Source organism: Haemaphysalis longicornis, unplaced genomic scaffold (genome assembly GCF_048455015.1).
Source record: "Haemaphysalis longicornis isolate Haplotype H1 unplaced genomic scaffold, Haemaphysalis longicornis Haplotype H1 scaffold_7, whole genome shotgun sequence".
Classification (NCBI taxonomy): Eukaryota; Metazoa; Arthropoda; class Arachnida; order Ixodida; family Ixodidae; genus Haemaphysalis; species Haemaphysalis longicornis.
In genome coordinates this window covers 111795564-111817436 of record NW_027526422.1, presented here as the reverse complement: position 1 = coordinate 111817436, position 21873 = coordinate 111795564, and positions in this window count along the sequence as shown.

Here is a 21873-nt window from a genome sequence, read left to right as displayed (position 1 = left end):
AAAACTTGCGTTGTAAAACGTTTCAAGCCTCGCCCTTTGCGCGAATAAGTTTCTAAGCCATAGAAATGCAGAGGGAGTAACATTTACAGCGAATTACACAAAACGTATTCAGAATGCTCGAAAGTTCTTTTTGCGTTTTCTTCTTCACGTTGACGTCTTGCGTTATGCCAAATATCATTTTCCTTAAGTGGTGTTGCTAGGTTCCTGAGAGGTCGACATTTTAAGGGAGAAAGCTGGGTATGTATGCAAGTTAAAATATCAACTCCTACGTCATATAATGCCGCGGAAAAGAATTCGATAAGCATATCTCCGCTTTACATTTACATTTTGTAGAGTTTAAATGGTTGGGTCACTAACCCCCATTCTATGTTGCAGGCTACAAATGCAAGAGAATTTCACACTTCAGACTTCATAGTGTTTTTTTTCACTCTGAGAACACGAACATAACAAAGTTATTACAGTTCTTCGATATACCTGTAATCCTGTTGACATAAGAAAACTTATTTTTTCTTGATACACCAATCACATTAAACAAACAAATATAAACGAATGTCGATACACACGACTGAGAAATTAATAAACTTCAGCAGCGGACGATATTTTATAGCGTATTCCTGACAAGGTTGGCCTTAGATTTCAACATGAAACGTATTTTACCTTAGTACCATTCGATGAGTTAACTCATTGGGCATAAGATTTAAATCCACTTGCCTAGCCAGCTCTTTGTGGACGTAGAGCAAAGGGGAACCTATAAGTCTGGCCTGTCCGATTGTTTTGCGCAGGTAAGTCTTAACTCTTCGGAGACACGAGAAAGATATTTCTGACCAACACGACGTCACAGGAATCGTCGTTGCGATTCGTAGAAGCTTCCCCACTTCTGGAAAAAGCACCCTTAAGGGTTCACCTGCTTCTCCCTAAAAAAGGGCGACCAGATCTTTAAAGTGGCAAGACTCGTTGCACGTTGCTTTGCTATGTCCAGTAATATATTGCGGTGAAGCTGAACACGCAGAGGGATGAGATCTCCTTTGTAGAACTCGCATAAATACGTGCTGTCAGTATCACCTGATTCGAACTGCTCGGCTTGCGTCATGTGGTGCCACATTTCTGGCGGAAACATCGCGATTCGTGCAGCGTGTCAACGAGTAGATAGACCCGTTGTCGGTACAAAGCTTCCAGGGAATTGAAGTCATGTGCGCGCGATCCTTTATCATACAGATTTGGTGCCTGCACCGGTCTCTCCGAAACTCTTGTGGCCCAAATGTTCACTTCACGCGCTTCATCCGAATCATCCGCCCAAAAGCTCTAAAAGTCCTCGCGTAGCCAGGAACTTCTCAAGAAGCCAAGAACTGTAAAATCATCAGAAAAATTGGTCCTCGCTGTACAACGATTGAAGGGAATGTCTAGTTATCAAATAGGTCATCATGAGCAATTTCTTGACCAGCGAAACATGTAGTTTGTAGAGCTTTAAGGAGGAAATGTCAACTCTCAAACACTTCACGAATCGGATGGCTTTTTACTGCATAAATTAACAGCTCTAATAAAAGAGCGATTTTGGCGCCCCTACTACTTTTCCATTCTTGGACAAAAATACCCAATCCATTCATGTTTCTAACGTTCTCTGCGTTTCTCGTTTCTACAAATATTGGAATCCTGAGAACACACAGTGCAACTCTGCGTGTCTGTTGTAACGTGAACTGTTTAGAAACCAAATACATTCCCTGGTGAACCGCAATCAAAACTGCGGTAGCTATGTCAATTGATGTCAGAACAAAAAAATTTACCTGAAAACAATGCAACGTGGTTACAACATAAAAGAAAACAGCAAGAAAATACTCTAAACGAAGGCCAATTTCAGAAAATTCAGTGCCAGAATAAGCTTGTTGGAACAAGCGAGTATTTTGGCCATCAAAGGTGCTCATCTATAAAATTAGCTAACGTTGAATATGTGTTTAAATGGTGTTCACTAAGGAAAACAAAATAGCGACCAAACGATGATCAAATAGATTGCCATGCCCATTTGAAATTATTAGGTGTAGGCGCACGTTTCAAAATGACCACGTGAGCTCTCCGAGTCCAATGAGCCAAACCATGCATACCATTCGGGTAAAGTCATTATAACACCGTGTAACCTGTTAAGCTGACCTGTCTTGTGCTCGTTATTTTATAACTGCGTTTCGAATGCACTTGACATAAGGTTGAAGTATCTTTACGCACGTGTTAAATAAATACGCTAAACTTGGATGGTAAACGACTTCCAGTTTAGAAGAAGGAGACTTGTTGAAATGGTAATTACAAATAGTCTTCAGGGAAAACTCCAAAGCTGGCTCACTCGGTGCAGCCATCCCGGTCATGCATTCGTTTTTGTTTTAGTTATCATGCACACAAATATATTGCAATAATTCCCTGCGTCCCACATACGTTAGCAAAAGCTGATATTTAGATGTGAGGTGCCGTGAATGATACTGAGCGAGATGCCAAAAACCATAAAACCTTTAGCGTGTAAGTGAGATTTTCTTTGTCGTTAAGAAAGTTAATCTTGCACATTTTTCTTTAGAATATCTCAGGCGATGACACCATGCTCTATGAAGCCCCTTAGATTCTTTCGTGAAAATGTATATTTTAAAAGAATAAGAACAAGAAAAAGTAAAATACATGAACACTAAAATACATTTACATAACCCCGTTTAAACGTTTTCTGCCATCAGTGTAAATCAGCACCTTCGGTGCATTCATGCCCCAAACAACCTTTTGGTTGAAGCCTAATTGTCAACGCATAAAAAATCATGTATTAACAAACAAAGGTACTAGATGGTTCGCATACGTACTATCTTTTTTCCGAAGCTTTCATACCAGGCTCACATTAGAACGTAAAATCATTCTAAAGGAACTTTGCCGTTTCAAAGGACATATATTTGAAAAACTTATAAAACATTTACTCAAGTACGATTCTCGAAATCTTCGTAAATATACCCACCTCCCCTCGTGGGAACCCTGGTGTGATGCAACGCATCTCATGGGGGGTTGCATTGGAGTTTTTTATCGTATTGATTACGCTTATAGCAGGGATTCTCACGCGAAGGGGAGGTGGTCGTAATTTTCTATTTTCACCATGCAATGCACATGCAGTTCACGTATGCTCAGGTACGGTCTTTATTGCACACGAGAATGAGTGCCTTGTGGACCTTAGAGCGCACAGTCAGGGGCTCGACAATTGCATCAAGCAAACGTCGAGTACTGTGAGAGAGTGCAAGCGTAACGCGGACGACCGTCGACTGAGACCCTCGGAGCGCGGCATGCCGCTTTATATTCACAGCTCCCGAAGGAGAGGAGAGTGCGGAGAGACAGAGTACTTCACATGCGCAACGCGCGCAGCGCCGCCCACCGACGCCTAGCAACGGAGTGAGAGTGCGCTGCGCCAACCCGCAGCTGTTAGGGAGGGGAGAGAGTGTTCGCTATCGGAGAGAGGAGAGGAGGAGAGGCGCAGCGGTGCGGACAACGCCGGACAGACGCAGGAAGAACAGAGGGGCGAGCATGAGATGCGTTGTATGTAAAAACACTCCAACGTATACAAAAAACGTACGGGGTACGGGAACTCTTCCATGGGTCTCCGGAAGAAGAAATAAATTGTGACCGGTCGACATGTTTGCGCGTGTTCCAATGTTTTAATGGAAATAAAATCAAACAGCTGCAAAATATTTCAACACGTTTGTTAAGGAGAAATACGCAAGAATGTGTAGGCCACGCAGGTTGTCTTACTTTATCCCTATTTTATATTTATGTCGTTACATAATAAAATAGAATGAAGAAATAAATGGGGCGTCCTGTTTAGGAAATTAAAGACAATAAAACAATTTAAACCGGAAGAAGAACTAACCGTTATGGAGGTGATGCAGCAGCAATCATTTGGTAGCAGGTCAGCAGCAGAGCGACTGAAAACTTGAAAGTTCTTTTGTGCTGGCTCACGACAAAATGTCGCTTTGCAGGCGTGCTGCTGAAGCCAAGTGCAGCACTGATTGACGGGCAGCGGAATCTCGCCCCACTGTCCAACGGCCGGTGGCAAATACGAGGGCCTGCCTGCGGCCGTAAGGGCATATATATGCAGTGGGGATAGCTCCGAGGGAACGATTTAGGTTGTGGGCTGTTCTCTGAATGTTGCACGACTCAAGCAGTCTTTTTCCAGTTGGTCTCGATTTGAAGGATGGCCGTTCCCACGCAGTCAATTTTGTGGTCCGATGTCTCGCAGTTTTCGTTGACGGCCGTGAGCTCTTTGTTTTGTCTCCGGATGTCATTCATGCGCTGCCTGATTTGTTCCGGTAGATTTTTAGTCTCACCAATGTAGGAGGAGGGGCACTCCGCGCGGGATCTTTTATGTGACACCGGGCGTCCTGCCATTTGTCACACGGTCTTTAGTGCGGGGAAAAAGGTGACCTAGCGTACACGAAGGCTTGTCGACTTCAAGGTAAACATTTGGCATATATCGCCGCCCAGTGCAAAATAAAGCAAGAAATTCCCAGCACACTCCGATGGACTCACCTCCCAAAAGCGTGCTGGTGTCGTACGTTGAAGTAACCGGCGAGGCGTAGGCCTGCGTGTTCAAGACAAAAGGGGTACACATCATGCATAAGCCTTCATGTACTATAGGCCGCCTCCTGCTTCACCCTAAAGAACTGGAGAAAAAGGACAAAACGCCTGGCGTAGTGTACAACATATGCCGTTAGCCGAGTGCCCGTCGTCATGCATTGGCGAGACTAAAATATACCAGAATGAATAAGGGCCTCAGGCGCATAAGAACGACGTCCGGAAACACAACCGTTTACGCAGCCCCGTCGCTGAGCACTGCGAGACACTCGACCACAAAATTTACTTCAATGGAACGGCCATCGTCGAAACCGAAACCAACAAAGAAAGAGACTTCTACATGAGTCATGGAATATTCACCGAACGGCACAAAACATAAAAACACCTCCTCCAAACTCCCTAGTCCATGGACAAGCATGAACTACATTCCACAGCGAGAAGTTCCGGGAAAGATTCAACGCGCTAAAGATTATAAGACAACGCTGGTGCATGGCCAGAGTCACCAGAGATGAAGAAACCGAGCTGGTTTCGAAACGTCGGGTTTTCCGTAGTACTTTTGGTTGGTGCCTGTTAGTTTATTTCTCAGACGAAGGCTTGTGCATGATATGCACCCCTTCTTTCTTGAATATACCGGGGAACGCCTCGCTGGCTCCGGGTGCGTATGGAGCAGGTACGCGTGTCGGGAGACTGCTACTGCGAGACTGCCTCCAGGCTCCACCGCACGGGCGAAACACATGGCGAACAAAAGGTCATGGGGTGTCTTCAAAAGCGCGAGCGGCTGCTTTCCAATATAGACGCTCCCCCCCCCCTCACTTCATACTCTAGAGAGCCTACTTAGCGCACACAAAGAGTCTTTATTCTGACCCTTCGTGCAATCGGGCGCGACCGTTCACTTTTGGAAAACACGCTATGCCTCCGCCGCATAGACCTCCGCCAACACATGTCACCCATTACGACGCCGCCATAACACCAGCTGAACTGCAGATATATCTCTGTGAGCAGGGTTTCGATGACCAGAAATATTCGAACGTTTTCCTACACGTTTCACTAGCGCAGCAAGGAAACGAATGGTGGTTTCCTTTGCGTGTTAAAAAGTTCGATAAACAATAGTTGGCAGACAGGACGGCCGACAGTCCGATTTCGACGGGCGCGGAGCCAAGCCAAGGGGCTGCCCCCCCTCTGTGAAACCGTCCGCGGGGGGGGGGGGGGAAGGAAGTGGCACAAGCACTATACTGCCCCCCTCCCTCCGTCATTAGCTCTTCTGCCGGCGACTAACAGAAAAAGGAAAAACGAAGGTGCTGGTAATGAAGTGAAATTTTATAGAGGACCAAATTAACTTTACTAGTATGGCCTGGCGTTCGAAGATAGATGTGACAGAGTTAACGAAGCGTCTGTTTTTACGAGCCATTGCCAGATTACACTATCTCCTAGGCCTACTGGCACCTTTTTCTGTAGGAGCTAAGCTGCATTTACAGAATGTTTGAAAAGAGCCATTCACCTGGGATTATCCTTTACCCGATGGATATCGAACCGCTTGTATGGAGTAGATTTCAAAACTGGAGGTTCTGGACAGGTTTTCGTTAACTAGCTGCTCACACTCTTTTGGAAAAGTAAAAGGGTTGTCGACTATGCACGTATTTTCTGAAGCAAGCACAAGAGCATACGGAGCAGCGCCATATCTTGTGATCACATACACTGATGGGAGCAAGAACACCCAGCTACTAATTAGTAACGGAAGAGTCGCACCACTCAAGGACATAACATTGGCAAGGGTTTAATTCCTGGCATGAGCCGCCGCTGTACAGTTAGCCAAATACATCGTGGACAACTTTGTCCGAAAAATCAAATGCGACAAGTTTTGCACAGACCAAAAAATTGAGTTATGATGGGTAAAATAAAGCAAAATCAAGGACATTTTTGTTCCAAATCTAGTAAATGAAATCAAGAGGAAATCAAGTGCAAACCAATAAGGCTACGTAAAACGTAATGAAAACCCTTCTGACCTGATGGTGAGACAGATAAAATGGAGGAACTGCTTTCGCCAGAGGGGTGGAGAAAAGGTCCAGTTAGGTGTATAGGACCTCCTGAGAGACCGGCGTATGAAGCACAGATAAACCATGTGGAATAAAAGGATGTCGCTAACAAGGAATATTGTATGCTTGCGTCGTGCGATAACAAAAAAAAACTCATTGATGTGGTTAGGTTCGGATATTATACCAAGGCACTAAGGCTGAATGGGTGCTACGTTATGCTGAGACGCTACGAAAGAATAGAATATAAGGTCCTACAGCAGCATTCGAACTCAGCAAAGCAGAACTGTTTCTGATAAGGCCAGAGCAAAAAGAACTCATGCGCCCAGGCCAGACGGTAAGAAACGACGTGACGGAAGGGAAAGGCCCAACACAATTACAGGGCGTCGAATCTTCATGGACACTGAAGGCGTAATCAGAGTGAAAGAACGGCTGGAGAAAGTGACAGGAGTTTAGACGAGGAACACCCAATCGTACTGCCGAAAAACAACAAGCTTTCGTAGCTTTAGATATGACATGTGCATCGTCAGACAACGCATAGCGGCGTCTGTGCAAGGCTGACCAGATTACGCAGAACGTTTTGGGTACTTCAAGGCCGGTAGTTAGTTCGAATGGTCATTAGGATACGCATTACATGCAGGAGATTCAACGCTCAACCGATGACTCAGGAAATGACGCCATTGCCAGCTCACAGAATCACCGAATTCATAGGAGTGCATTCCGCTGGACCACTGTAGGCTAGAAAGAAAAGAGGAGACACTGAGCAAAAGATCTGCATTGTCATTCTCAGGTGTGCGGTGACGTGAGCAGTACATCTTTACCTGATAAAAAGCAGTTCCTCCGAGTGCTTTACGCACGCTTTTAAAAGATTTGTGGCCGGAAGGGGCATGTGCAAGACCATCTACAGTGATAATGCCAGATTATTTAAATGGTCGGGAAAAGAAATCGATAAAATATTCAGGATGGACGCTGATGAAGTGCGTCTCTTCACAACAAATCTTCAGATCAAGTGGAAGTGCATAGCCGACTAACAGCATTGTGGGGAGGATTTTATGAAAGACTGATAAGACGTTTTAAGTCCGCCATCAGAAAGACAATTGAAACACGGCTTATGACAGAAGAAGCACTCCGGGCAATCGTTGCAGAAGCTGAAGGGGTATTCAACAACCGGCTACTAACCTGTGTATACGATGATCCAAACGAAGCGCTGCCAATTCCTCCGGCCGACGTAGACAGAAACTTCACAGGCGGTAGACAGACAGGCGGTAGACAGGCGGTAGACAGGTGGTAGACACACTTCATCAAGAGCACACAGACGCCGAAACATGCCTAGGAGGTTTATGGAAGAACTCCTGGGAAAGAGCAGCAGCGTGGTGGGAACTATGGAAGCAGAAATAGCTGGCAGAATTAAGAACCGCAAGCTTCAAGTCGCCAGTTGAAACAGCGAATAAGGAAGGGGACATACTTTTACTTGCGGACAAGCCACACCGAGCGCATTGGAAGCTGTGCAAAAATGAGAAGATATTTTCAGGCAGGGATGGCCTAGTCAGGGCATGTTTGCCGAAGACACCTGACCGACAGTTAATCAGGAGACCGGTACAGCTTTTGTACTCTATTGATGGATGCTACCATTTAACCTCGCGGGCGGAAAGATGTAGAAAACCAAGAAGAGGAAGTGAAGAAGAAGAAAGAAGTCAAAACATGGACGTTTCAGTTTTAGTTATGAACATCAAGCTTTTCTAGAATAAAAATGTGTTTGTCGCAACGTTACCACGGCCTCTGGCATTTCTTCGTCTTTTTAGGGCTTCTTAATTGCGGTCTTCTGTTCATTTTCCCATTTTGGGACAGTCAGGGATACCTTCAAATAATAATTTATTCGACCATGAACTATGTTGCAATTCATCGACGTGCGTCTGCAGAGTGCCATGCTGAGTGGATAGGGTGTCAAGTGAGTTTTGCTTGATTGTCATAGTTTAAAAAATTGGTCAGTACTTTTTTTTTGTTTATTTTACGTCATCAAGCCTTGATTAAATGCAGCCAATTTTATTTTCAATAAGTCCTATACCTATCTGAATGGCCATTACATATTTAATGAGCTCAGCTGGGTATTATAAGGATTGCGGAGAACGTGATTGGGGGTCTTTAAGAAGCTGAAAGATAACATTCACTTTTTGCAATGTTTTTACATTTAAAGAGGCTGCAGAGCGATTTCGTACTGCGTGTTCAGTGGCCAAGTACTTGCTTCAACGTATACAGAACGAAGCAATAACAAATTAATTGACGCACATTACAAGCAACTTCACAAAGCACTTGTGGGCATGGGAGAAGAAAAAACGCCTATACCGATCGGCAAAACTACGCAACAATGCCGACGCCTTGGAGAAATATCGCCTGTGCGCCGATCAGTACATAAAAGAGGTAGGTGAAGCAAAAGCTAAATATTTCTCAGTGGATCTGCTATCTATCCTGAAATCGAATCCTAATAAGTTTTGGCGTTTGCTTTAACCAAAGTCAAGTAGCAACCAAATCGAACCTATTGATTCAGGAGGCCAACCCATAAACAGTGAGGATTGCGCATCCGTCCTTAATGACTACTTCGCATCAACATTTACCCCCGCCAATAGCACTGCCGTCTCGCCCTCCCCCTTCAGTTCCCCTCGAGAACTCTCCCCATTCGACATATATCCTGATGGAATTTCTAACTTAGTCCGTAATCTTAAATCTTCTTCATCAGCTGGGTGTGACTGTATCACCAAGAAGCTTCTGAAAAACACTGTCCATTATTCTAGCCTATTACTTTCTCTAATATTTTTGCAATCCGTCGAGCTGGGCACCGTTCCAGACGAGTGGAAAAAAGCCCAGAATATACCGATCTTTAAATCAGGTAACCGGTCAACTCCAGCTAATTACTGTCCATTTTTTAATATGCATTTGTTCTAAACTTCTCGAGCATATTATAGCATTTAGTCTCATGAGCCACCTTGAGTCAATTAATTTCTTCCATCCATTTCAGCACGGCTTTCGCAAACATTTTTCCTGTGATACCCAGCCCGCCGAATTTATGCATGACTTACTTAATCACATGGATAATAACCTTCAGACAGACGCCATTTTTCTGGATTTCGCAAAAGCATTCGACCGCGTACCTCACAATCACCTGATTCGCAAGCTAACGTCTCTTGGTATTCCTTCTAATTTAATAAGCTGGATTAATACCTTTTTGACGGGACGCATGGAGTTCACGTCAGCTAATAACTGTATATCGACATTTGCTAAGGTAACATCCGGCGTGCCGCAAGGTGCCGGTTTATCGCCCCTTTCTTCCTCATCTACATTAATGACTTGCCGGCTAACATTAAATCTAATGTCCGACTTTTCGCTGACGATTACGTCATCTGCACCGTCATCAATAGCCCTAATGATGCTAATAAGCTACAACGGTACCTCGACTCAATTGCTTCATGGTGCGATAAATGGCTCATGCCCCTAAACATAGATAACTGCAAATCATTATCATTTACACGTAAGCATGGCGTACTTGCCAACATATATTCTATTAACACCGTGCCCATCGCTTCCGTATCATGCTACAAATATCTTGGCGTCCACTTGACTTCATCGCTATCCTGGACCACCCACATCGATTCCATCTGCTCTACAGCATCCCGTACACTCGGCTACCTCCGACGCAACCTCAAGTGCGCATCCCCCGACATAAAAAAACAAGCTTTCATCACCTTCGTCCGACCTAAACTTAAATATGCTTCAGCAATCTGGAATCCCTCACATGCCTACCTAACAACTAAATTAGAGTCCGTCCAAAATCATGCAGCTCGCTTCATATCTTCGCAATACTCACACAAAACCAGCGTTACCGAGCTAAAACACTCTCTTTCCCTCCCAACTCTTGAATCCCGCCGCTTGATCACCCGTCTATGCCTTCTTCACCGCTTCTACTATTATCCACGCTCAAGACATCAATTGCTCCAATCTGCACACACAACGTCATCGCGCATAAATAACAGCCGACCCATTGCACGTATAAAGGGCCGGACAGCAGCATTTATCACCTTATTTTTTCCTAATGCAATAGCCCTCTCGAATGCCTCACCGGATGACTCCGCATCATGCGCCGACAAGGAAACGTTCCGCGCAAAGCTGAACAAACATTTTTTCAAGCATCTCTCCTGATAATTTCAACTTCTCCGTGTTTATTGCTAATCGTTTTAGAATTATACTTTGTTTTGCTCTGCATTTGTTTAACATATGTAAAACATCGTTTATTCTTTATTTTGTTCTAGTTCGTTCATTTGATTTCTGATTCCTGTCTCCCGTGTAAACTTATTTGCTTTTACTTATTCATTTGCTTTTTTATGTTGAACATTGTACCCTATCTTGTCACTTGTCCCCCCTTATGTATTGCCTTCAGGCCCTTAAGGGCGAAATAAATGAAATGAATGAAATCAAATGAGAAATGTTCTTCTACAGCAGTCACTGTTACGAGGTACTGCAATAGAAATTTCGTGGTCCTTTTCAAGTTTCGCAGAATTGTGCGACAATGAAGAACTCGCAAAAGAGCTTGCGGAGTTAACAGCTGATGAGGTAAAGCTTCGTGCTGTGAATAATCGGGGGCAGGATAGTTAGGATAGTGCGGCCAGACGCTTCATTCCTTCGGACAGTATTGGTCCCGCGCAAAGGCATCAAAAGTTACCGTTTTGTATTAAGTTGACTTCAATGCTTGGCTAGTAGAAAATTGCGAGGAGAGAGCGGGAAACAAATACGAGCACAAGTTTACACGTCGAGCCGCCTTGTTACATTGCACACTGCGAAGACCGAAAGATTGCGATGACACAAAATATCCTCCTAAGCGAAAGGAACGCACTAACTGCTTAAAGACAGCAAGAAACATGCCGCAGCACCACTGATTAAAAAAGAACACTCCCGCATCTTCCCACGGGGGGAACTCGAGTAAATGCGTCGCAAAGGGGTGGGGTATCGCGTGAATGTTGCGTAATTGGGTATGGTTAGGGAATGCTTAATTGTTATTTCGTCTTTATTATTCTTATTTATTGAATAAAGGAGAAGCGAAGGCAAGGAGTGTAAAGTTAAAGTCTGTCTTTAATAAATGCAGAGCATTTCTTTAACTCATGATGTCACCCGGCGTTGTCGGCATTGGCGTGCCTCGGCGTCCGCAACAGCCGTTCCAGGTGCGCCCTCTCCCCCACTCCTCCCCACCCGCATCACGCTACCCTCCTCGCTCTCAACAACAGGTCCGCACCCCTCCCGCTACACTATATAAAAAATATTACTTACCGGCGCCTGGTTTCGATCCCACGACCCTGCGGGCGGAACGCAAGGTACATGGTGCTCTACCCACTGCGCCACAAAGCCGACACAGAATGGAAGGCTACGAACGCGCCTTATATCCTTGACTCATTCAAACTACGCCAAGAAGCTGCACGTACAACGCATTCACTACCACCAACTCCCCAAACACTAAACGTTAACGCAATACACCCACCCCCTATGCGACGCATTTACTCGAGTCCCCCTCGCGGGGAGATGGGCCCTTTATTCAAACACTTCTGACTGATTAACGAGGCGTTTCACGGGGCTACCTCTTGTGTCCCAGCTGATGTGGGGGTACTTACTACGCATTAAAAATAATTTTGGTCGAAGGGAAATTTGAGTGCAGTTGGCCTTTAAGGTTTACAGGGGTGGAAGCGGGCTTCAGCCTTTTGCTTGGTGCCGTCAAGCAAAGCGTCAAGTCAAGCGAAAGCCAAGCAAAGACGCCCTTGACTGAATTCCGAACGCGCGCTCCGCCGCTTATATACACACCGCCCGCGTTCGAGGGAGAGGAGTACGGGGGAGAGACGCGCATGCGCACACTTTCATACACAAGCGCGCGAACTTTTCACGCACCCACCACGCCGTACAACGTGTACACGCCCTGCCGCCGTTACTGTTGAGCGCGACGCAGCGCACGGGTAGCTACGACCGCCGCAGCTGTTGTTGAGAGCGACGGAGCACACGGGGTACACGCGCGCCTCACGCACCGCCGCACCTGTTGTTGAGAGCGAGGAGGGTACGGGGGAGAGGCGCGCACCTGCGCCTCGACGTGACGTGCATGCGCAGTGAGCGTGTGGACGGCGACGACAACATCGACGAGTGACATCGCGCGCATAAGAACTGCTCGGCATTCAAAAAAAATTCCCTCGCACTTCCCCGAGGGGTAGAGTGTGTAAGTGCGAATGCACGGTTGTTGATTGCGCGATTACGGTGGATATCGTGATCTTGGAGTGGAGAGGAGGCGCCCAACACCCGCAGTCACTGAGCGGAGAGAGGAGGAGGAGAGTAGCGCCCGCCGTTACGGCGAGGGCTACACGAGCGCCCTCACGCATCGGAATGCGGAGCACCCGCTACGCGAGCGAGAGCTCTCCCGCCCGAAGTGGAGAGGAGGCGCCCAACACCCGCAGTCACTGAGCGGAGAGAGGAGGAGGAGAGTAGCGCGCGCCCATCTCCCCCCGTTGCTAGGGAAGACGAGGAGGAAGACGAGGAGCGCGCGCACCTGCAGCTGTTGCTATGCGGACGACGGCGGCGGACGATTCAGGCTCGCTTAAGAAGTGCATTAGCACTTAAAACGATTATTGCTTTTTGTTGCGTATATTGAGTACGGCTTATGTATCTGCAAAGAGCCTAAGCGCTACATTCTAGCTGTGAAGCCGTCAATGCTGCCGCACCCACCGAAATTCCGTCGTCTTGGCAAGTAGTTAATATCTTCTCCGAGGACTGAATTAGCCGTGGATGGCGTCAGTGAGCAGCCGACACTTTGCATGAGCAGAAGGAAGCCCGCGGTTCGGGGAAGTTGCATAGGAGCTGAGCAGGAAACTGTTGAGAGCCAAAACGCGGGAACGCCAGAAGCGCGCGCAAAGCCCAGAAGCCCGACATGTCAGCCGTGATGCCGTGGATGCTCCCGTGCCCAACACGCATACCAGCGTTCCACCTATGACGGCAGTATCCACGTAATGTGCGAGCGATAGCACCATATCTGCCCTAACTGCCACATAATCGTTCTTATCAATCGTTCCTGTTTTAAAGACGATAGTCCTTCTTGGGTTACCTAAAGCCTGAAATTTCGGTCTGTCTGTCTGTCTGCCGGTCTGTGACTCGACTCAGCCACCCGACCGAAGTAAAACAAGGCCTGCGCAATTGTCCTATACAGTCACAGCAAAATGTGCCCGTCTAAGTCCGGTGTAATGTTCATACTTGTAAATATTGGTGACGAACAAGACATTACGCAAATATACGACAAAAAAGTAATACAGAAGTGATATTTCCAGCGTTCCTTTATAAAAAATCGTACATGTTTGATTTGTGCAAGAATAAATACTTCATCAACTGCAGAAAAAAAAACCTCCGTCGTCGCCTGCGGTCACCCGCGCCATATAGCTTGTGGCGGCATTTTAAGAAATCAAGTGGCAACAGTTACTAAAGGTTCCACTAGATAGGTTCCACGTCCTGCTTGAAACGCACGCGGGCTAGGGAAACGCGGTACTATAAATATTGAAGCGGGGCGTTTCAATTCACGCGCGTCTGCGCCGTACGGCAGCGCTGGCATTGAGGCAGCCGGCCTGGAGCAGTGGAATGCGGTAAATTTAATAGGCTTGAACAAACCTTTAGCGTATTTCCTTTGGGATAGCGAGACGCAAGAGGAACAAAATGAGAGGTGAGCGGAAAGCGAAAGGAGGCATTTACTTGGCAAATGTCTACAGAGACTATTGTCTTTTGTCGACGTTTGCAACGAAAGGAGGAGATACGCGGCCAATTTTTAGCTCGTTCACACTTACTCTCGGACATAAAGCATACTGCACTTACTGCTGTGTATTTTAATACTATGCTTTCGGCAAAACGTACTTGGCTCGTCCTTTACAAAATAGTCCAGAATTTCACTGAAAATTTGCTTCACACTGTGCCAGTCGCACAAAGTAATGGGAAAAGTTCAGAAGACAACGCAACACGCCAGCGGTTGCATCAGATTTTGTTGTGTCTGCGGTATTCATACAAACAATTATACGCAAAAACGAGAAATGTCGTGCTGTAAGCGTTTCATTAACGTAACATTTGTTTTGTAACAACGGGGGATCAGAGAATAGAAGGCAACGCACTACAAAAAGAGTTGGAAACGCACAACCATTCACATGTTTTTTCGCAAGACATTTTTGCTATCCTGGAGGGAGATGAGGTGCACTGAGAGCTTTTCAAGTATTGTATTTAAAGGAGTAACCAAATAAAGTGACAATTTTGAGTTGCTCCACAAAGCTCACTGTATAAATATTAAATTGGTTATAGTGTTGCTGTCGCCGTCACTCGCTTCTGCCTTGTCTGACACACCAGAAGGAAACGAAACTCACGGAGAATACCAGCGGTGATGTGTCTACTTTGTCGCTTGGCAATATTTCTGTGTAGCTCACGAAAATAATGAAACTAAAGCTTCATGTGTAGGGAACTTTAAATGACGCCAGCCTAATACACCCATAACTTTTATACTGCACGCAAATTTTGCTGTGATGCACGCTGGTCATCGTGAACCTGCGTTGGTAGCACGGTCGCTTGTTCTGAAAACACAAAGCCGAAAAGAGAATAGCTATAACTAGCACGCCACAAATAGAACCACGTATGTGCAACCGCTGAAGTCTTCTCAAGAACCAACAACATCAGGCAGCTAGCTCTCAAGCGCGCCAATCGTTATAAACGATAATCTGTCGTTCAGGCGGATACGAGCGCGAGCTCTCGCGTACCGCGCATTGAAAGATGAAATGTTGACTCACGCTTTCAGCTTTCCGTCACAGTAGGCAAACGGCGTCATTCCCTCAGGTCGATATACTTCAAACACACCCCACAGACACTTGCAAGGGTAATACGGCGTTTTGAATGCTACAAAACGGTCACAGCCATCACAGTGACGCATCTGTCCTGTCCGAAGCCGCGCAGATAAAGGGAGCGTGCGTAAGTGCACAACAAAGCAGTCCGCTAAAAACCGTAGCATTAGGACACACAAATGACACATTTTTACATAAAATTTAACACTAGCTCACACGCTACTTTGAATACGCTGCACTCTAGTTTTTACATAACGTGTAACACTAGCTCACACGCTACTTTGAATACGCTGCACTCTAGTTTGAATAACCTTTGTTTGTGAACCGGTGCTGTGCCTTTTTAGGTATGTACTTTGTGCTGCGTATAATTGTTGCCGGTTCACCAAGCTAACCGCCGTGTTTGAAAAACGCCACGCACACGCTTGCTCGCGAACCGCTTTGTGCTAAAACTTGGCCTCTGGTGGAATTTCCGTGCGACGCTCCTTCCGGTCGCCGTTTGCTTAGCGCTCTATGAATCTTTCAGCAGATTTATCGATAGGTGGCCGATAACTCGGAAGCCAACAGAGACTCGTTGGGTTTGGCAATCGGACTATGCCGCTGGGGTTGCCGTAGTGGAATTTCTTGAGTTTGGGCGAGTTGATTCATATGGACTTGACATTTCAGCTTGAACAAAAACCAGATGACTTAGTAAGGTAACATAGACACAATGCTGACTCTCAACTGAGTTTAATAATAAAAAAGGAGCATATATACATAAAACGTTGCAGAGTATTGGTACTGCGCGACACTCTTTTTCCCGAGATGAGTTAGCAGGATTATCGCTAAGCAGGTCCAGTTTTTTTCTCTGTAAGAGCTACGGAAGCTGTGCTGACGGACGTGTCACCTGTCTTGCTGAGGGCCAGAGCTTCGATGCGCTCGCGTGCGAGGCGATTGCGTTTCTTCTGAGGCACGTCGATCTCGTCGATCCGCGTGGTACATTTGGAGCAACTACGGCAATACAATGATAGCCGCCTGAATAGGTGCCCAGATGACCCTGATAAAGCCCCAGAAGTCCGGAAGGCACGTATCATAAGCGAAGGGGCGGACTACCTTACCCGACACAGAGACGGGACAACAAGGAAGCAGGACTTCGGTGATAGCGTTCGGGAGCAAAAGTGAAGAACCTCGAACTATACGTTTCGTACAAGCAGAGAGGATTTGCTTTAGTGGATTCAGATCCCTACGCAAAAGGGCCGATGAGGCTACTGGAAAGACCTTTGTGCCCATTCATCCTGTGAAGCTTAAGGAAGCCAAACAGGACATTGTATTGTTGCTGGTGAAGCAAAACCTCGACAGCCTCTTCGGCAAGGTAAAAGAAACTAAGAACGGATGCCTTCAAGTCTTCTTTGCGGTGAAAGACCGCAAGCCTACAATTCGGCTCCGCACCATAGTATCAGAATCTGGCACCTGGCAGGCACAAGTGTCGAACTTTCTGGCCAAGCACCTTGCACGAATAAGGTGAGAGATCGCTACATGATCGTCAACACGAAGGGCGTGTTGTCGTACCTCGAATGAAACCAGGAGCGGGCTGTTTCTGGCTTTTCAGTAGACGTCCAGGATCTATATTACTCTATACCCCACGCCTATTGGATTCCTGTACTCCGAGCAACGATTTAGGAACAAAGCCTGATTTGCATCAAAAATGTAGTTGGAACGTCTTGTGACGCCTTTTTAGAGCTTCTCAATGCGTGCTAGCGATCTGTCGCCTTTTCACTTGAAGGCCGTATCTATGAGCAACGAGCGGGGATATGCATAGGTTCTCGCGTCGTGCCCTGCTGTCCAAACTATACCTGGCGGAGGTGGACCGGTGCAATCAGGGAAGCCTGGAAGGAAAGCCGATTGTGGCCATCTTTTGTAATATGGATGACTATTTGGTTCTGTGCGCGAATGACCTGGATAATGACCAACGCCTGAAGGCTGAAATTATGGGGTGTTTTGATGACGGCGCCCAGGGACTATCCTTCAGACATGAACCACCGAAAAATAGCCACCTGATATTTTTGGACCTCTGTCTGCGGTTCGACAAGGGGCATATCTGCTGGCGGTACGAGGCACGGAGCAGTAAGGGCTTCCCACCCCAAGACTCGGCACACTCCAAGAACGTGAAGCGAGCGATTGCAGCTATGTATTTGCGCGCCGCCATTCCGAAGTCCTGCGCTCATCAGATAAAAATGTCCTTCAACCGGCAGATAACCAGGCTGCGTAACACCGGCTACGCCGAAAGCATCATGGTGGCAGTGAGCGAAAGCCTACTACAGCGTGGGTAAGGAAAAAACAAGAGAAGACAAAACTTGCAACGCACGATACGGAATACGCTGGTAGTTCCCTATGTCCATGGCTTCGCCAACAACCTCAAAATATTGCAGCCAGGCTAGGTGTGTTCATTGTCTGCGGTGCCCCAAAAAGCCCATCAAATGTGCCGCCGCATAAACAACGAAGCAAGAAGGGATACATGCACCACCAATCATCGAGCAACATACTCCGAATGCCAGACTGAAGTATACAGCATCCCCTTATTATGCGGAAAAGTCGACGTAGGACAAACCGGAATGTGAAATAACGACAGGGCACGAGAACACGCTGCCTAACTCTAGACAGCGTCATCCGGGCACCTATCATTCCATTGCTGCAGTTTCCCCAAATGCAGCGGACGCATTCACGAGATCGACGTGCTTCGCAAGAAATGCAATCGCCTCGCACGTGACGTCGTCGAAGCAGTGGCCATCAGCAAGAAAGTCGACACGTGTGTCAGCACAGCTTCCGTAGCTCTGACAAAAAAAGAACTGGACTTGCTTAGCATTTATCCTTTTAACTAATTTCGGAAAAAAGAGTGTCACGCTGTGCCAATGTTGTGTCATGCTTCGTGTATATATGTTCCCCTTTTGTGTTAGTAAACTCAGTTGAGAGTCAGAATTGTGTCTGTGTTTCCTTACTAAGTCCTCTGGTTTTTGTTCGGGCTGAAGTTTTAAGTTGAAGTTGTTGTAGTAGTAAGACAAATGCGCCAGGGTTTTTTAGGCACAGCCCTTGCAGCTATGGTGGCTTGGCTGGTCCGGAGGTAACAGACATGGCAGCTGCCTAAGACGCTAAATTAGCTTGGCTCAACCATGCAAGAATCCTGTGACTGAAGGAAACAGCATGTATTCAAGGAGAAGCACCTGGAATGGCTTGTGTGCACTTAAGGTTGGTCCCAACTCCCAAGTCTCTACCGATGCAACTCTCGTCCCTCAATCCCACAGCAGCTGTAGAGGACCTCACCACAGCGGTGGTCAAGCCAAAGCTACTACAAATTCTGGTAATAATCTCTTGTCTAGACAGACCACATTTGGAACTCGAACCAGGCAATTCTCAGCGAGAAAACTGATTCAAGCGAAAGAAGTCCATCCATACTAATAGAAGAGCTCTCGCACATTAAGGAGGGAATTATGGCGTTAAGCGAAGTTTCAAAAACAGGAGACTGCATCAGTGTCATGCAACTTACTACCGGACATAATGTCTGCAACAGAATACACGAATAAAAGTGAGAAAATAGGGCGGATGCTTAGTATGCTGAGACAGAAAATAGCAAGAAACTAGGAGAAATTCTCTAGCATTAAGGATAGACTCGCATTGGTTGAGATCACGCTAAACAAACAATAAAGGTTAAATTTAATACAATACTATGTGGGAACCGCCAGCTATGATGAAGGCATAAACAGATAATGTGAAGACGTTGAATCAGCAATGAAGTGAAAAACACAGTTTATGATCATGATGGGAGACGTTAACGCAAAAGTGGGCAAGAAGAAAACTGGAAAAAGCTCAGTGGGAAGTTTTGGAATAGGCAGTCGTAGGCAATGTTCAATCAAAAAGAAACAAAATCAGAGTTAACAACATACGGTGGTACACCCTGGAGACTGATGTAGAATTTCTTCTGATAGAAAAAAAATGTTCAGCATCGCAATGGACGGGGTTGCAAGTGGCGAATTCAATCATTTTTTACTAAATGGATGTACAATGATACTTGTTGGTCCTGTTTTATCCCCGCTTCGTCCCCATTGTCAAAGTGTCTTGCTCCGCCCACTACATGTGGTGGGCTGATCTGAGTGATGAAGCTGTCGAGGCGACGGTGAGGCAAAGCATCACTTATATATAATATGCACAAAGGCGTAACATAGCTCGCACAAAGCCGGCGCACTTCTAAGCTAGTTCGGTAAGTCGAAAGCTGCTCCACGTCCATGGGCGTCGGTCTCATGTATCCCTAGGGATGCTTTTTATCCGAGAGCAGTCCAAATTCCTTCAATCAGGGATCTGGGTGGGCCGCGGTGGGGATTCGACGAATGAACACGAACGGGTTGAATCGGACCATACACCGTAAAGAGGAAGGAGGAGGTAAATCCTCGGCGCTGCTTCAAGGCATGTCGCTGCACGTCTCCGCTTACCGTTGGAAAACAAGTGGACACTTAGCCCAGCCGTTCAGAGTGTCATCAGGCCAACCGAACTTGTTCGGGGCGGTCCATGCACGATACCCTCCTGTGGTCGTCCAATTTGTCGTAGTAAGCCCAGAGCAATTCGAAATATTTCTTTCATCATTTGAAATGCCCTCCAGCCCTTGGTTCTAATCGTGATACCGCTTTTATTTTAGGCGGCTAAAATGCAACGCGAATTGCAAATCCACACTTGTAAATGTGCGTGCGCCGCATTCAGGCCTGGAAGATCAATATAAAAAGTTTCTGACTCCACAGGTGAACTTTAATTAATAAATACTCCCAAAAAATTACAATTTCGTTGTTCTCCACTGAAATAGAGGACAAATGAGTAGTTGCGTGTTTTTAGCACTGCAACGTTTTGTTCAATGATATACATGTTAGGCTGCGAAAAAAGTGATATTGTGACAGTGAGCGAAAGTATAGCAAATTCTATGTGCAGATTTAGTTTCCTGCGTTTGAGTTGATTATGAACATAAACTTATTTTGTACTTCAGTAGAAAATGGTTTGTCAGGTGGTATACAAAATCAGTTCAATTAGTGTTTCCTTGAAGTTCTTGTACAGCTACAAGTAAATCAGTTTCCCAATATGTTTTCTCATGAAGGAAGATTTTGATATGAAGTTTTTTTTTGTTGCTGCAAGTACGTTCATGAGAATGACCTTGTTCTCTGACCTCTTAAAATCTTCAGATCCAGACTATCCAGACGTGGAATTGCATACCCCGTGTCCTGGTGTAATAGGCTATATTTACAATGGCACCGTGGTAAGTGGGGGGAATTTGTTGAGCCGACAACTAAACTAACCGGGGGAAGTACAAGTGCACTAAATGCCACACAACAGGCAAATGAAAGCGCCATTATATGGCATGTTTGTAACAAGATAAGTACATTTAAAGACACATAACTGTAACAAGATAAGTACAGTATAGGCTCGTGGCGAAATACGAGTTAGTAAATACATACTGGCATAATGAGGGAATGGCCTTAGGTGCAACGTCGAACACATACTACCCCCCAAAAGCACACAGGCAGCACGTTAGCCGACACAATTTTATTTCTTATAGTTGCCGTGGGCCCTTCTGACCTTTTTTCTTCTCGCGCCAGCGGCACGATGACTATTCGTCTGAGAAAGCGCTTTCCTAAGTGAATATTGAAACCTTAAAGGAGTACTGACAAAAAATTTAAAACTCAGGTAACTATGTAAAGTACCTCTGTTTTATATGGACATACCCCCTTGGAAGTTTAAGCCGTAACTGTTCGGTAGAACATATTTTAAATCAATTTTAATCCTTGCGCGCACGAGAGAGCCCCTCCGCGCCATCGAGCAATCTCATGACGCCATCTGCGCTCATACCCCAACGGCCGGCGTCGGGGCTCCCGTGACGTATCGAGGCAGCCACGCTGCTGTTGGTGCGCGCTTTTCCGCCTTTTGCACACGGCACAGTTTCTTAGACTGACGCCAAGTGCGACTACGGCCGAGCGGGCCCTTCTGGAGGGCGCGCGTGCGGCCAGACCGGCATCGTCGGTGGTGCGACGAGGACAGTGACGGCAAATGCACCCTCTCGCTATGGCGGCTACCTCGGTGTTTGGTTCACGGAAAGTGAAACTTACACGAATAAATAGAGCTCTACGTAAATATTTACGCTGCATTCGAGAATATAATGTGCAATTCTATGATTAGTGGACTCGTAGGCATCTAAAGCAGTAAAAAAACCATACAAAATATTTTCTGTTACTAGTCCTTCAAAGGTGAACTGAAATGCGGTTTGACTACACCAAATAAACAAGCGCAATCGTTAGGGGATGACAGGAAGCTCGCGAACGGACAGAAAGCGAGACAACAAGACCCACACGAGCACTGGCGTGTGCCTAGTTCCCTTCCTT